Below are 18,004 nucleotides of genomic sequence, written 5' to 3'. Positions count from 1 at the left end.
CTTGCTGTTGCATTCATTTTATAAACATTCACCATCATTTTTTTCCATTCAGAAAAAAAGTTCTTTAATTACCACATGCCATTATAGCTTCTGCCTTGTTGCCCCCATTTCAACACTTCTCATTGATGTTTCAACCTATTCTGTTCTGATAGGTCTTCAAATATGTCTCGAATATGGCTCTAAAGATTTATTTTATTCTTTTTTTGTCCCCCAATTCACAATACAGACCAGGCAAAGGATCTGTGTTGAGGTGTATATGGGGTGCATTTACTGTACCTCCTCTTTCTATACAGTCAGTGTAAAGAACACAGTCTGTGGTAAGAATTGGGAGGCCATGTCTTTTTTTTTTTCTTTTTTCTTTTTTTTTGATCTTTAGTGAAGTTACAGAAATAATTACACTGAGAACTATCATAACAAAATGTGACTGAATGAGGGAAGTAAGAAAGCCTGTCTAGAGTACAGGCTGGGGTGGGGTGGGGAGGAAAGACACTTGGGATATTGATCATGGGAATGTTGCACTGGTGAAGGATTATATGTATATATATACACATATTAAAAAGATTTATTTTAAATAGCTCAGTACAAATTCTTTCCTGTTCAGAAGTTCTATTCAGTTCTACTGCTATCTTTGCTCCCATGCTAACAAACACATTTTAATAGTCTTCCTCCTAATGCTCTGACTACTCAGTAACTTTCTTTTCCTTCTTTCTCTTCCTCTATCCCACTATAAAGTGTTAGAGTATCACAGTTTGACCTTTAGTTCTTTAGTTCTGTTTTACTTACTTTTTACTTCTATTGATCACCGATGACTTTTTCCAGTTTTATGAATTTAAATACCACCTATTCAAATTAATATATTTCACCTATATTTGACTCCACATTGATACCTCAACTATCTTTTGCTTAGCATCCTGACTGAGATGTTAACTGGAATTCTAGATATTATAGTCTGGAAAAGTGAAGGATTTTTACTGTGCATATGGTTGACCCTGGTCCAATTGCCAGCACCCTATATGATCCTTCAAGCTTAGCAGGAGTGTTTCCTGAACACAGAACTAGGAGTTAGCCCTGAACACAACAATGTGTGGTCCAAAACACATAAAAACATGTCACAGAGTCAAATAGGACATTGCATTAACTCAAATCAATTAATAATCCTTTGTTTTACTTTACTTTACTTGCACAATCAGAAATTCAGCAGCCACCTATGATCCCTCCTTTTTCCTCACTCTCAACATCTGATCCATTCAGCATGTCCAATGCATTATCCCCGAGGTTATCATTCAATTCTATTCTGAATTCCAAGTGCATTGCTACATTTACAGCTCAGTTAACTTGACTTCTTACCTTTGAACAGACATCTCATTTTCCATCTTTGTCCCATTCAATCAGTTTTTATACAAAAATTAATTTTTAAATATTAATCAAACATATCATTTATTTTTTACGTTCTTTTAATGATTTCTCATGAAACTGTGCATAAAACTCTTCTCTTTATCATGGCTTCTTCCTCTATTTGATCTTATTCCTCTTATTACCTCTCACAGTCCCCCAGCTAACTTGATCACTTTTCTTCTCCTTATGCCCATCTAGTTATTGCACAACTCAGGGTTTTTGAATATGCAGATACCTCTGCTTTGACATCTTTCAGACTTGGTTTATGGTTTAGTTAAAATTCCCTCTTGTAGTTTCTAAATAGTCATGATGACACCACTCTATATTTCCTTCAGCATTTCAATTGTAATCTAAAAGTATCTTATGTATTTATTTACTGTTTGTTGTCTGTCTGAACTCTATAAAATAGCATTATCTGAAATCATTTCCTGAAGTTCTGCAAATGTTATTCTGTGATGCCCAATGTGATAATAGGTGTCTATAGATAATTTAAAATTTGATGAGTATGACTGTGGAACTAACTTTTTTCTGGGTTTTTTTTTTTTTTTTTGGTGGGGGGAGGGACACCTTTGAATGCTCAGTTTCCTTCTGGCCGCAAAATCAAGGATTACTCTTGGCAGGACTTCAGGACTTGGAAACCATTGATTGCTGGGTATTGAACCCCTGTTGTTGCATACAAGGCAAATGCCCTATTTTCTGTACTATAGATCATATATTACAGATTGGATCAACCTGTACTAAGAGCAGACCAAGACCTTTTGTCTGTCCTGACAAGTATGAAGACCTTGCTTTTGTGGGGAAAGATGCTAAATCAAACATAAAATTTCCATCCCTAAACTGTATTTTTAACTTGATTTTAATTTGAATGTAAATCACCATATTTGGCTAGTCACTCCCACAATGACCAGAACATTTCTCAAAAACAGACTCCAGGAAGACAGGGTATTCTTATTCTTTTCTTTTCTATTCTATTCTATTCTATTCTATTCTATTCTATTCTATTCTATTCTATTCTATTCTATTCTATTCTTTCTCTTTCATCTTTTTTCTTTCTTTCATTCATCTTACTTTCTCTCTTCCTTCCTTTCTTCCTTCTTCCTTCCTTCCTTCTTCCTTCTTCCTTCCTTCTTCCTTCCTTCCTTCCTTCTTCCTTCCTTCTTCCTTCATTTCTTTCTTTCTTTCTTTCTTTCTTTCTTCTTTTTTCTTTCTCTTTCTTTCTTTCTTTCTTCTTTTTTTCTTTCTTTCTTTCTTTCTTTCTTTCTTTCTTTCTTTCTTCTCTCTTCTTTTCTTTTCTTTTTTCTTATTCTTTCTCTTCTTTCTTTCTATTTTTTCTTTTCTTTCTTTTTTCTTTTTTTTTATCTTTTCTTTCCTTTCTTTCTTTCTTTCTTTCATCTTTCTTCCTTTCTTTCTTCTTTCTTTCATCTTTCTTTCTTACTTTCTACCTTTTTTCTTCATTTCTGTTTTGTTTTTCATTTATTTTATACAGAGAAAAATAACATAAGCATTAGTTATTAGGTCAGATGTACACAGGATCCTTCTTCATAACAGTGATCATTGAGTCAGCCATCACCGTTGTTCAATGAGGCAGTTTAAATTTAGCTCATAGTTTGAAATAGACCTTTAATTTACCATTTTGAATGAAAAGACACTAAGATCTTTTTCTAATTTGTTTGATGCTATATTTCCCAATGCTTACAAAAGTGTAGGAAACATTGATGATGCTCAATAATATTAATTAAATGATGAAAGAATGAGAGACTGACTTCTGGTTAGGATAAGTTTATGAAAGAATAAAAGGGCTATTCCTAGTTGTGGCATTTTTTTAAGTTTTGTAAGTAAATACTAATATTATCTTTCCCAACATGTGTTTGGATAGATAACTTTTCTGAGTTTTTTTTGGGGGGGGCGTAAACACATCTGGCTCTGTACTCAGGGATCATTCTTGGCTGGCTCAGAGGACCATATTGGGTACCAGATATTGAATAAGGTCAACTCCTTAAGAGGCAAGTGCCCTACCTGCTGCACTATCTCTCAGGCCTCTTCCTGAGATTTTTTTTATTGTGATTCTGAGAGGAATCCGACATTATAAATTAAGTTTTTGACCATGTTGAAAACATGCTTGATTATTTTGCTATATTTTGCTAACCACAATACAATTATGCTATCCATGGAGTTATCATACGTAATTAATGAATTAATCAATTTACTTAATTCACCGGCAGAAAGATATTCTGTTTTTGAGTGTTGTCTACTAATTATACAGTAAATCAAGGCTTTGAAGAGTTTCAACAACCATTCATTTTTTATGAATTAATCTTTTACTGGCTTTCTTCTCTAGGGGTGAGCAAATAATGCAAACATAGTACCAAGGATATATGAGGTCTGAATGCTAAGAGCATGCAGAAGATGTAGCTGAATATAAAAAATTAAATGGAATTAATTTTCAAGTGGTATTCTCTGTCTTTGGGCACAGATAAGGTCAACCTTATCTAAGAGCAGGGAAGATCCTTTGGTTCAAGGACAGATAAATATGAAGACCTTACTTTTGTGAAAAAAGATGCTAAATTAAACATAAAACCTGCATAAAAGACAAGAATATAGAGGCAATAAAGATATTTATAGTCCAGGTGCATGAGTAAAAGACAGTTTTGCCAATATTGATATTCAGACAAATAATATTATTTAGTATTAATATTGCTGCTATCACCATTTTGGGAGAGCTTACTATGTGTCAGGAACTACACTAAATTCTCAACTTATGCGTCTCTATTTAATCAGCAGGTTAATTTTATCTAATGAATGTTAACTTCTCTGTTTTTTTTAGATGATAAAGTTTTTTTTAGCCTCATGAGAGTGGTGGAGTTTGTGGGTGCTGTAGCTGAAGTTTGGCCTTAAATAAATATGACTTTAAAGCTTGAGTTCTTAGAGGAAGAAAAATCAGAATCTAGCATTCTTCCATGACATTCAAATATAGATACGTGTGTGCTTCTGGCTTCAAGGTGTTTTTAAGGTTACTCCTTTTATGAAGTTGTTTCTCTTTTTCTCAACAAAATATCACTTAATATCTATTTGTTAATTAGTTTTCTTTGTTCTTGTGAAGAGGGAAAAACATGTTTTCAACTAGCTACTCTTCCTCATAATAGTCCTAACTTACTCAAAGACCTATAGAAGGAATTGTAGTGATTGCTAGCAAAATTAGTTAAAAACGTCTTTTAAAAATTTTGATCATAGGGCCGGAAAGATAGCATGGAGGTAAAGCATTTGCCTTGCATGCAGAAGGATGGTGGTTCAAATCCCGGCATTCCATATGGTCCCCCAAGCCTGCGAAGGGTGATTTCTGAGTGTAGAGTCAGGAGTAGCCCCTGAGTGCTGCCAGATGTGACCCCCCAAAAATTTTGGTCGTAAATTCTTGGATATATTCAATATTTTATCAGAAATGTCATGAAAAATGACTCAATTTCTCTTAAGTTTTTTTCTTTTTCAATTGTGGATTGCTAGAGTGAAACTTCAGCATGATAAGTAGTCCCAAAACTGAAAAACAAGTGGTTTTCTATTTTGATGGAAGTGACATTACATTTAAACATTGCTTCAAATGTTCAAATGTTTTAAACATGTTTCAGGTGTGCATCTGTGACAATGAACGTGTGTCTGTACTACCTCTAGTTTAACAACATTCTTTTCTTCCTCTAGCATCTCTTATTTATACCTCCTTTGAGACCTTACATACATACCCATTTTCCTTTTGTTAGTCAATAATTGGTCTTATAGTCCAAAAGCTTATTTTTGTTCTGTTTATTTTATGCTATTATTCACCACATTTCACTTTATTGTTATAATATATACCACTTTGGGGCTGGAGTAGTGGCGCAGCAGTAGGGCGTTTGCCTTTCACTCAGCTGACCCATATGGTCCCCCAAACCAGGAGCAATTTCTAAGCTCATAGCCAGGAGTAACCCTGAGTGTCACTGGATGTGACCCAAAAACCAATCCAAAACAAAAAAAGAAACCAACAACAATATATATCACTATAAGTGAAATCATAACAGTTATTTTCTTACCAGATCTGGAGAGTTTTAGGGATTTATTAAATAAATCATGAGAAACCTCAAGGTGATTACTTATTAACTTCAATCCTGGTAAATTCATATTTAGTAAAACACACCCAGAAATATCTGTAGGTCAATATTTTTAGTCACTCACAAATTCATCTTAGACAGAAGAGTCAAGAGAGTTTTGTCTATGCTTTTGTGTTTAAGGTCTTCATGAAGGAGAGAATCACTGGGTTCTCTGAATACCCATAGTGGAAGTAAGTAGGCAGAAAGTTTCTAATAAAAATACAGCATGCCAGACTCCTTGTTAATAAACTCATTCTCTACATTTGCAGTTCTTAAATTTGAACATCCATAGCTCCTGGAGAGCATGTGAAAACTCTCTTTGTTGTCCCAGGCCCGAGTATCTGATTCTGCAGTCAGGAGTTTGGGTAGAACCTCAGTTTACATTTCTAAGAAGTTTCCAGGCGATACTGATGTGGCTGGTCTGGGATTCCTACTTTGAGAATCATTACTTTACATTCTACCATAGTATCTGCCTTTCAATATAATTTACTGAAGAAAGCATCTGCTCTCTGTATTAACTAAGCAAAGTGTATAGAAAACCAGTCAGCTAATGAAGGTCATGATTAATTATAAACATTAAAAAAGGCACTGTCCTATTAATAAATCCATATTCTTCTCATCAAAATCTTCAAATTCTATGTCACTAAGTAAAATACAGGTTTTTAATATATATCTTAGTCATCCCATATAATTCTTTTATTTGTTCTGAATCTCTGTTTCTGTCCTCATTTCAGGATGGAACTCAATTCTGGATACTGATTGGTAACAATTGCAAGGAGGAATGGGGGGGATGTCTAAAGAAAGTGAAAGTGACTATTAGTCTTTGCCAGCCAGGAATTTTGATTCCTCAGACAATGGAGGTAGTAAAGAATATTGTATGTGAGTTTTCACAGAAGATTTTGGAAGATATGAGGGATTGCAAGCTCTAAATTTTCTACAAAATGTGTTGTAAAATATTGTGAAAAGTGAGACCACCACCTAACCTTCACATCAAAGGGATTGCATGTCTGTGAATTCAACTGTTAGGATGATTCAGCAACCTGTGACACCCCACCCTACTCCAAATTTTGTCTTTTTGTAGGGATCTTGGTGCTCTTACATAAAAAGCAAGAGATTTAGTACGGTCATGACAGACAGAATTTTGTTTGGTGCCATAAGGTAAGAATTTTAATGTTTCAGTGTGGTCATCCTCTCACATTTGAGATAGACCATACAAACTTCATGCTAGCCCCAGAATTTTTATGCTTTTGAGATTATTCTATGGAATAATACCCTGGATTTTTTCTCCTCAGCTGGCATATGATGTCCTGTATCCAGAGGCAATATCTTAGTGTTTTCAAAATTGTGGCTTAATGTCTTGTCTAACTACTAATTCTAAATATTTTCCTGGTGGTGTTAGTTATCTCCTCTTCAACATTCAACTTTTTGAATGAGGGTTCTTTGATTGCAAACAAAATATCCTAATGCGACCTTTTCTTTGCTGAGCCTGCCTACATCCAAGGACTATAACCTCTTTAGGACCCACACCCTGTAAGATGTCCCCACCCAATGCGCGTGGGGCCAATTCCTGCCATGATTGGGTACCCAGAGACTTATAAACCACAGCAGCCTTGCTCTTTACCTTTTCTCTGCTGAACCTGCCTACATCCAAGGACTATAACCTCTTCAGGACCCACATCCGAAACACGGCCGCTCCAGTTTGCTTCGCGGCCGTGCTTATCTTGTAACCTCTGAATTCCATTTCTGCACATTTTAAGAAGCAATCTACAGCCTTGCCAATGGAGTAATTTTGCAGTACACCCCCATATTTACAGATATCAAGATGACTCCTCTAATAATCTAAAAAGTAGGAAACAAATAGGTATCCTCTCAAGAAGTTTAGAGTAGAATTATGGAAAATGTTCAGGGAGCTCAAAGAAAAAAAAAGCATCAATAAACTTGACTGGAGCAAAATTAAGCATCAAGAAGATTTGTCAACTGAAATTAGAGATTTTCATACTGAACTAACAGATCAGAAAAACTGAGCTTACCAGGACCCTTATTCCTAGCCTGAGGAGTGCTGGGAGGCTTGGCAGGCCCCCAACCATCCTTGTCTTTTTCCCCTGACTCCAGGCCTTCCCTGGGTGCTAGCTCAGATGGCCAGAAGTGGGTTCAGGTGGATTCTTAGTGGTCCTCAGGTTCCCCCCTCCCTCCATACTCCAGGGGGGAGGTGCATGGGGAGGAGGCAGGCAGACATCTGGCTTCCGGTTTCCTCTTTGATTCTGGAGACCAGCTTTTGCCAGGTATGGGGTTTGGGGAGGCTCCATACCAGAGCTTTTCTCCCTAGCCTGGGGAGTGCTGGGAGGCTTGGCAGGCCCCCAGCCATCCTTGTCTTTTCCCCCTGACTCCAGGCCTTCCTTTGGTGCCAGCTCAGATGGCCAGAAGTGGGTTCAGGTGGACTCTTAGTGGTCCTCAGGTTCCCCCCTCCCTCCGTACTCCAGGGGGGAGGTGCATGGGGAGGAGGGCGGGCAGACATCTGGCTTCCAATTTCGTCCTTGATTCTGGAGACCAGCTCTTGCCAGGTATAGGGTTTTTCTCCCCTGGACTTCAGTCTTTCCCTGAGCACCGGTCTAGGTGGACTCTATAGGGGTCAACAGGCTTTCCCCCTATCTCTCCTACACTAATGGGAATGCACTCTGGGAGGAGGACAGGCTGTTCTAGTACTAGTTTAAATTGGGACAGTCAGTGGAAATTTTTTCTCTTTGTTTTCATATTGATAGTATAGTGTGTATATATTCTATATATCCATAATATCCATCTTGTATTGGGACCATGATAGTGCTCTACAAAGCTCATTTCTTTTTTTTTTTTTTTGGTTTTTCAGGCCACACCCGCTTGATGCTCAGGGGTTACTCCTGGCTACTTAAGCGCTCAGAAATTGCCCCTGGCTTGGGGGACCATATGGGACGCCGGGGGATTGAACCGTGGTCCTTCCTTGGCTAGTGCTTGTAAGGCAGTCACCTTACCTCTAGCGCCACCTCGCCGGCCCCACAAAGCTCATTTCTAATATTTTACTGTCTCAGTCCCAACCCTTACTTCCCCCCATCCTCCCATGTAGGTGCAGCTAATGACATGAAGCTCACCACATAGAGTGATAAGTGCAGTTAGAGAAATAACTACACTGAAAACTATCATAACAATGTGAATGAATGAGGGAAAAAGAAAGCCTGTCTCGAGTACAGGTGTGGGTGGGGTGGGGAGTAGGTAGATCTGGGAAATTGGTGGTGGGAATCCTGCACTGGTGAAGGGGGGTGTTCTTTACATGACTGTAATCATACAAGTACAATTATATTTGTAATCACGGTGTTTAAATAAAGATAATTAAAAAATAAAAATAAAAAAATATCCTAATGCAAAAAGATGCATAATATTTCTAAAGGCGTAACAGCATAATAACTCAAACTTTGGAAACTATTAGAAACAGATCAGTTCTGGCTAGCTAAGTAGCAGGAATTAGTGGGAAAATTTTGTAGATTCACATATCAGAAATTGCAACTACTTTTAGTCTCTAAGAAAATGTTCTTAATATTCCCATTTTCGAGAGAAGAAACCCAAGGCATTCTTAATCATGTGCCCATTTCTTTGCCAAAGGACTTTATGTTACCTTCATTAAATTCTCACTAACATTGTACTTGACTGAGGAAGAGACATCTACTGATAGAAAGTTTATTTTTTAATGATATCCTTATTTAAGCACATGATTACAAACATGTTTGTAGTTAGGTTTCAGTTATACAAAAAGAACACACCCCCTCTTCACTAGTGCAACCTTCCCATTACCAATGCTTCCGACTCTTCCCCAACCCTTTACCTTTCTTCAAGACCAGCATTCTATTTCTCTAACTCATTAGCATTGCCATGATAACTTAGTGTAGTCATTTCTCTAACTGTACTCACCACCCTTTGTGGTAAGCTTCATATCATGGGCCAGTCCTTCCAGCCCTCATCTCTGTTGTCTCTGGGTATTATTATAATAATGTCTTTTTTTTCTTAAATCTAACAGATGAGTGAGACTATCCTGAGTATATATCTCTCCCTCTGACTTATTTCTCTCAGCATAATTGTTTTCATGTTCATATATGTATAGACAAATTTCATGACCTCATTTTTTCTGATGGCTGCATCCATTGTTTATATGCACCAGTTTCTTTTCTTTTTTTTTATTTAACCAACTTTATTAAATACATGATTGTATTTGGGTTTCAGTCATGTAAAAAACACCACCCATCACCAGTGCAACATTCCTGTCACCCATGTCCCAACTCTCCCTCCTCCCCACCCAACCCCCGCCTGTACTCTAGACAGGCTTTCTATTTCCCTCATACATTCTCCTTATTAGGATAGTTCAAAATGTAGTTATTTCTCTAACTAAACTCATCCCTGTTTGTGGTGAGCTTCATGAGGTGAGCTGTAACTTCCAGCTTTTTTCTCTTTTGTGCCTGAAAATTATTATTGCAAAAATGTCTTTCATTTTTCTTAAAACCCATAGATGAGTGAGACCATTCTGCATCTTTCTCTCTCTCTGACTTATTTCACTCAGCATAATTGATTCCATGTACATCCATGTATAGGAAAATTTCATGACTTCATCTCTCCTGGCAGCTGCAGAATATTCCATTGTGTATATGTACCACAGTTTCTTTAGCCATTCATCTGTTGAAGGGTATCTTGGCTGTTTCCAGAGTCTTGCTATGGTAAATAGATGCACCAGTTTCTTTAGTCACTCATCTGTTGTCAGGGATCTGGGTTATTTCCAGATTCTGGCTATTGTAAATAGCACTGCAATGAATATAGGTGTGCTAAAGGCATTTTTGTATTGTGTTTTTGTGTTCCTAAAGAATATGCCTGGGTGTGGTATATCTGGATCATTTGGGAGCTAAATTTTTAGTTTTTTGAAGAATCTCCATATTTTTTTCCAGAAAAGCTGGACTAGATGGCATTCCCACCTGCAGTGAACAAGAGTTTCTTTCTCCCCACATCCCCGGCAGCACTGATTGTTTTTGTTCTTTGTGATGTGTGCCAGTCTCTGTGGTGTGTGGTACCTCACTGTTGTTTTGATTTGCATCTCCCTGATCATTAGTGATGTAGAGCATTTTTTCATGTGCCTTTTGGCCATTTGTATTTCTTCTTTGAAGAAGTGTCTGTTCATTTCTTCTCATTTTTAATGGGGTTAGAATCTTTTTCATGTTAAGCTTTCTCAGTACCTTGTATATCTTAGATATTAATTCCTTATCTGATGTGTATTGGATGAATATTTTCTTCCATTCTGTGAATGGCCTTGCCAATATAAAGTTTACAGAATGTACATTAAAGAAAAAGAAGAAGAAAATATATTTGGAAGACCAAAGCATGTAGTATCTACCTAGATCACTGAATAAATAAAATAACTCCCAGTATATTTGATTTGACTTTGTAAGTTGTGACAGCTACACTCTGGTCACCTTTATTTTACTAACCTAAATCTTTGGGCAAAATCTAGTTTTGGGATTGTTCTTATTTTGACTACTGTAGTACAAATAATATGTACCTACTTAATAAAACACATCTTTTAAGGGACAACAAAATGAAGAAGGACATAAGTGGATTTTAAGAGTGTAAGTGTAAATCTCCCTTTAAATGTAAACCATATGATTTACTGAGCATCTGGAAATAGGTCTGAAAGGCATGAAAAGCCTTGACTAAAGAGAAACAGACATCAAGCTAAGCAGACGAACAGCCAACACACCAATGGGATAATAGAGATATACAATAAAAATAATCAAAAAGACTCAATCAAATGTAGAATGCAGCACATCAAAGGTAAAACCTTTACCTATTACTAATTATGACAGTAATTTCTATCTCATGACACTTCACATAGCAACTGTAACCAAGAACATCTGCATTTTAAACTGAGGGTGTCTTCAGTGCAAAATGGAAGCTGATATAAGCACACCTTAAAGAAACTAGTCAAGAAAACGGTTGTGCAACATCCACGTTTTTCTGAAATTCATCATTTATCTTCTTTAATGGCAGAAAAATAACATTTTCTGCTTTATACAATGGGATATAATTCTAAATAGTTTGGGCAAGAAGACATCCCTCTGTTTTAGTTATTTAGGCTATGTTTGCTCTTTCAACAAATATCATCAAAAATAATATACTGTTTTCATAAGTACCATTCAACAAAGTATAAACAATTATAAATAATTTTCATGTGGAAATAAGCAGACAAAAATGGCAAGGCCAGGCATTCTTTGATACATAGGGCTTTCATTACAATAAAACCTCTCATAATTTTCTCATGCCTGTTCAATCAGTTTTCCCCTCTCAAAGTCCCCTTACATCTATTCTACATCTATTCACATGCATCAATAGATTCTTTTCACCTGCTCTCCAAGTCCTATATTCTATATTTTCCCAAGTCTCCATATTCTATTTTTGTGTGCTCAATGAATACTGCTTGAGGTCTTGTTCTTGATTTTTCACTAAGCAAATCTTGGATTATTTATATGAGATCTCCTAGTAGTGAAATGAATTTTTCCAGGAAACCTGTTGGTTGGTGCTTTGTTTGGCTATATTGGCTATATCAAAGTTTCTTCAAACTTATTTGTTCCACTGATCCCTTTTCAATAAAAGAGAGAGAAAATGTACACAGTTTTCAACCTCTCTCCTCTCACCCCTGGGAAATCTGCCTACTTTAAGGGAACAAAAGGGCAAACAATGCCCCCACCCACGATTACAACTGAATTTGAAGCTATTACTGGCTTCCACTTTGAGAAATATTTAGTATCCCGCTTCCTATAACTCACTCTGTGGAAACCCTCCTTCTGAGTAGTTTATGAACTGAACACTTTCAAACTATTTTATGTATATCATTTCTAGTGTTCCTTACTTGAAGTATACCAGGCTATGCAGGCAGTGGACATCTGTTTTGGTAATTCTCTATGAGTAAATTCTTTATGGTAAAGTCTCTATGAGTTTCATAGCCTAATATGCATACAAACATTTGCTTCTGCTAGGATTCTTGCAGCTAGGTCATCAATTTGATGTGTCATAAATTCAACTTAACTGTTTTATGACAAAAGTTACTCTCATATCTAACTATTTGGGGAAAAATTAAAGAATTAGTACAAAGCCCAGATTCACCCTTGTAAAAGCTTATTCATATCTGAGATCAAAGAATTTTAATTTCCAGGGAGGGGCATTCATTTTCCAATGCAGAAATGGGTGGAAGTCGAGGTTTCAGAAATGCTCCTATCTACTTGAACTAAAAAGCATCTGAAGTGAAATCTTCCTGATCAGTCCAATTCTTCCTCATGGCCAATAGCGTAGCTTATTTTTCCTGAAACTTTAGAAGCCAGCCTATTAGGTAATTGCTCCAGTTAATTCCATGATTTTCCCAATTTCCTTGAAAAGTTCTACTCCAAGTTAAACTAGTTCAAATAGATTCTGTTATTTGAAACTAAGAAATCTGAGTAATGTAGTTGTACTAATATTATCCTTATTCATGAAATAAATAGAAGGAAAACAAGATTAAGTAACTTTCCAACACCACCCAAAAAGTTTTGGAGCTAAAATTAGCACCTGTGACTTTTTTAACCTCGGACTTTTAATTCTCCTCAACTTTCCACCACTCCATTCTATACAACATCTTGATTTGTTAACAAGTAGGTGTTCCATAGGACATGATTGTGACTGATCCGTTTAATAAAAACTTTTTAAATCAAAAGAATTATTTTCTCTGCTGAGCCTGCCTACATCCAAGGACTATAGTCTCTTCAGGACCCATCCCAGTAAGATGTCCCCACCCAATGCACGTGGGGCCAATTCCTGCCGTGATTGGGTACCCAGAGACTTTTAAACCACAGCGGCCTTGCTCTCTTCCTTTTCTCTGCTGAGCCTGCCTACATCCAAGGACTATAGCCTCTTCAGGACCCACACCCGAAAAGCAGCCGCTCCGCCGCTTATCTTGTAACCCCTGAATTCCATTTCTGTACATTTTAAGAAGCAATCTACAGCCTTGACAATGGAGTAATTTTGCAGTACACCCCCATATTTATAGAAATCAAGATGGCTCCTCTAATAATCTAAAAAGTAGGAAACAAATAGGTATCCTCTCAAGAAGTTTAGAGTAGAATTATGGAAAATGTTCAGGGAGCTCAAAAAAAAAAAAAGGCATCGATAAACTTGACTGAAGCAAAATTAAGCATCAAGAAGTTTTGTCAACTGAAATTTTCACACTGAACTAACAGATCAGAAAAACTGAGCTTACTGGGACCCTTATTCCTAGCCTGAGGAGTGCTGGGAGGCTTGACAGGCCCCCAGCTATCCTTGTCTTTTTCCCTGACTCCAGGCCTTCCCTGGGTGCCAGCCCAGATGGCCAGAAGTAGGTTCAGATGGACTCTTAGTGGTCCTCAGGGACCCCCTCCCTCCGTACTCCAGGCGGAAGGTGCATGGAGAGGAGGGCGGGCAGACATCTGGCTTCCGGTTTCCTCTTTGATTCTGGAGAACAGCTCTTGCCAGGTATGGGGTTTGGGGAGGCCCCTTACCAGAGCCTTTCTCCCTAGCCTGGTGAATGCTAGGAGGCTTGGCAGGCCCCCAGCCGTCCTTGTCTTTTTCCCCTGACTCCAGGCCTTCCCTGGGTGCCAGCTCAGATGGCCAGAAGTGGGTTCAGGTGGACTCTTAGTGGTCCCCAGGTTCCCCCCTCCCTCCGTACTCCAGGGAGGAGTTGCATGGGGAGGAGGGCGGGCAGACATCTGGCTTCCGATTTTGTCCTTGATTCTGGAGACCAGCTCTTGCCAGGTTAGGGTTTTTCTCCCCTGGACTTCAGTCTTTCTCTGGACACTGGTCTAGGTGGACTCTATAGGGTTCAACAGGCTTTCCCCCTATCTCTCCCTACACTAATGGGAATGCAGTCTGGGAAGAGGGCAGGCTGTTCTAGTACTGTTTTATGTTGGGACAGTCAGTGGAAATTTTTTTCTTTTTTTTTCATATTGATATTATTGTGTGCATATATTCTATATATCTATAATATCCATCTTGTATTGGGACCTTGATACTGTCCTACAAAGCTCATTTCTAATATTTTACTGTCTCAGTCCCAACCCTTACTTCCCCCCATCCTCCCATGTAGGTGCAGCTAATGACATGAAGCTCACCACATAGAGTGATAAGTGCAGTTAGAGAAATAACTACACTGAAAACTATCATAACAATGTGAATGAATGAGGGAAAAAGAAAGCCTGTCTCGAGTACAGGTGTGGGTGGGGTGGGGAGTAGGTAGATCTGGAAAATTGGTGGTGGGAATCCTGCACTGGTGAAGGGGGGTGTTCTTTACATGACTGTAATCATACAAGTACAATTATATTTGTAATCACGGTGTTTAAATAAAGATAATTAAAAAATAAATAAAAAGAATTGCTATGAGAGAAGGAAATAGTTATAAAAATAGTATCTTTGAGTCTAAAGAGGCTCTCTACTCTGCTGTCCTGCATTTCCGGCCTGATTTCACCCTTGGTGCGGCTCATCAGCCAGCCTGCCTTCCTGTGAGCTTTCCGGGGAGTCTGCCTTCCCGTGAGCCTTCCGAGGAGGTGAGTCGACGCGCCCAGAATGGGAGAAGCCACTGAACTTCGCTGGATCTCAGATGCCAGCACCCTTCTGCCTCTCTACTCTGCTGTCCTGCATTTCCGGCCTGATTTCACCCTTGGTGCGGCTCATCAGCCAGCCTGCCTTCCTTTGAGCTTTCCGGGGAGTCTGCCTTCCTGTGAGCCTTCTGAGGAGGTGAGTCGACACGCCCAGAAAGGGAGGAGCCACTGAACTTCGCTGGATCTCAGATGCCAGCATACTTCTGCCTCTCTACTCTGCTGTCCTGCATTTTTGGCCTGATTTCATCCTGGGTGCGGCCCATCTGCCAGCCTGCCTTCCTGTGAGCCTTCCGTGGAGGTGAGTTGACACGCCCAGAAAGGGAGAAGCCAGAGGAGCACGGTTACTCCGCTCCCCTTCGTGACAGTGCACAGCATTTAGCCGATGAATACAATCACAACACGTAGAAAAACACGCAGTACTACTGTGACAATGGGGAAACAACACGGGCCAGTGCCAGACATAGAGAATGAAGATGGCAACTCTGATGACTTGAACATGACCAACCACCTAGTCAGTCTCTCAGATAAGGAGTTTAGAGTTGCAATATGGAACATGTTCAAAGAACTCAAACAAAGTATAGAAGAGAAAACTAAAAAGAATCAGGAGAATATGAAGATAGAAATGAGAAAACTCCAAACAGAAATTTCAGATCAAATAACAGGTCTGAGAAACTCAGTAGATGAATTGAAGAAAAACATGTTTGAGATTTCCCACAGGTTAACAGCAGCTGAGGATAGAATCAGTACACTGGAAGATGAGATACATAACAATTACATACAGCAGAAGAAATTGGAAAAAAGCCTCAAAGCAAATGATCAAACAATGGAAAAATTACTCAAAGAATGGGAACAGATGAAAATAGAAGTCTATGATAAGCTCAACAGAAACAACTTAAGAATCATTGGAGTCCCAGAGACTCAGGAAGAAAAATCTCCAGGAAGAATCAACAGTCAAGAACATCATTAAAGAGAAACTACCAGAGATAATGAATACATGTGATCAAATCCTGCATGCCCAAAGAGTGCCAACTAAAAGAGACCCCAGAAAAAACACCCCAAGACACATCCTAGTCACAATGATGAATCCCATAGATAGAGACAGAATTCTGAAAGCAGCAAGATCGAAAAGAGAAATTACATTCAAGGGAACATCCTTGAGATTTACTGCAGACCTGTCACCAGAAACACTCAAGGCCAGAAGGCAGTGGTGGGACATAGTGACAAAACTCAATGAAATAAATGCTTCGCCTAGAATACTGCACCCAGCAAAACTCACTTTCAGGTTTGAAGGAACAATACATAGTTTCACAGACAAACAACAGCTCAAAAACTTCACAGACTCAAAACCATTCTTAAAAGAAAAACTGAACGGCATACTTTAAGACAAGGCTTACCAACAGACACACCAAACTTTAATATAAAGATGGCACTAACTCCCAGGACAATTCTTTCTCTCAACGTCAATGGACTAAATGCACCAGTTAAGAGACACAGAGTGGCTAAATGGATCAAAAAACTCAATCCAACCTTCTGCTGCCTACAAGAAACGCACCTGAATAGTCAGAACAAACATAGACTCAAAATAAAAGGCTGGAGGAAAATCATCCAAGCAAACAACACCCAAAAAAAAGCAGGAGTGGCCATATTAATATCAGATGATGCAAACTTTATACTTAGGAAAGTCGTAAGGGACAAAGATGGACATTTTGTATTAATCAAGGGATATGTACAGCAGGAAGAAATCACCCTCCTAAACATATATGCACCGAATGAGGGGCCAGCAAAATATTTAATACAACTGTTGACAAATCTGAAAAATAATATCAATAACAACACAATAATTGTGGGAGACCTCAACACAGCATTGTCAACACTAGACAGGTCAACCAGACTGAAACCCAACAAGAATATACTAGACCTGAGGAGAGAAATGGAAGAAAGAGGCCTAGTAGATATATACAGGACACTCCACCCCCAGAAGCCTGGATACACATTTTTCTCTAATGTACATGGGACATTCTCTAGGATAGACTACATGTTAGCACACAAAACATACCTCCACAATATCAAGAGGATAGAAATTTTGCAGGCTGCCTTTGCTGACCACAAAGCCCTGAAATTATATATAAACTACAAAGGGACACAGAAGAAAAATTTTAACACCTGGAAGTTAAATAGCCTCATACTGAATAATCAGTGGGTCCGAGATGAAATCAAAGAGGAAATCAAAACCTTCCTGAAAACAAATGACAATGGAGACACAAATTATCAGAACCTATGGGTCACAGCAAAAGCAGTACTGAGAGGAAAATTTATAGCTTTGCAAGCACACATCAGGAAAGAAGAAGGGGCATACCTGAATAGCTTAATGACGCAGCTCATAGAATTAGAAAGTGCTCAACAAAAGGATCCAAAAATAGGGAGGCAGAAGGAAATAACAAAGCTGAGAGCAGAAATCAATGAAGTGGAAACCAGAAAAACCATCCAAAAGATCAACGAAAGCAGAAGTTGGTTCTTTGAAAAAATAAACAAGATTGATAGACCACTGGCAAAACTAACAAAGAAAGAAAGAGAGAGAAATTTGATAACTCGTATTAGGAATGAAAAAGGAGAGATCACTACTGATATGGTAGAGATTCAAAGGGTAATCAGAAACTACTTTGAGAAACTCTATGCCACTAAAAATGAAAACCTGGAAGAAATGGATAAATTTTTGGAATCTTATAATCTTCCACGATTGAATGAAGAGGATGTAGCATATCTAAACACACCCATTACTATTGAGGAAATTAAGAAAGTAATCAAATGTCTGCCCAAAAACAAAAGCCC

At 38.3% G+C, this 18,004-nt stretch overlaps 1 non-coding gene across 1 annotated transcript; it reads right to left on the bottom strand.

Annotated features, from left to right (window-relative positions):
- Positions 1-201: 201 nt before the first annotated feature.
- On the bottom strand, positions 202-334 carry LOC125998457 (small nucleolar RNA SNORA51). Its single transcript, XR_007492025.1, has one exon. It is a non-coding gene; the product is annotated as a small nucleolar RNA SNORA51 (small nucleolar RNA).
- Between the last annotated feature and the right edge of the window lie 17,670 nt (positions 335-18,004).

This window comes from Suncus etruscus, chromosome 20, assembly GCF_024139225.1.
Source record: "Suncus etruscus isolate mSunEtr1 chromosome 20, mSunEtr1.pri.cur, whole genome shotgun sequence".
Classification (NCBI taxonomy): Eukaryota; Metazoa; Chordata; class Mammalia; order Eulipotyphla; family Soricidae; genus Suncus; species Suncus etruscus.
The sequence above is the reverse complement of the archived record's forward strand: the minus strand, read 5'-3'. Positions and strand labels throughout refer to the sequence as shown.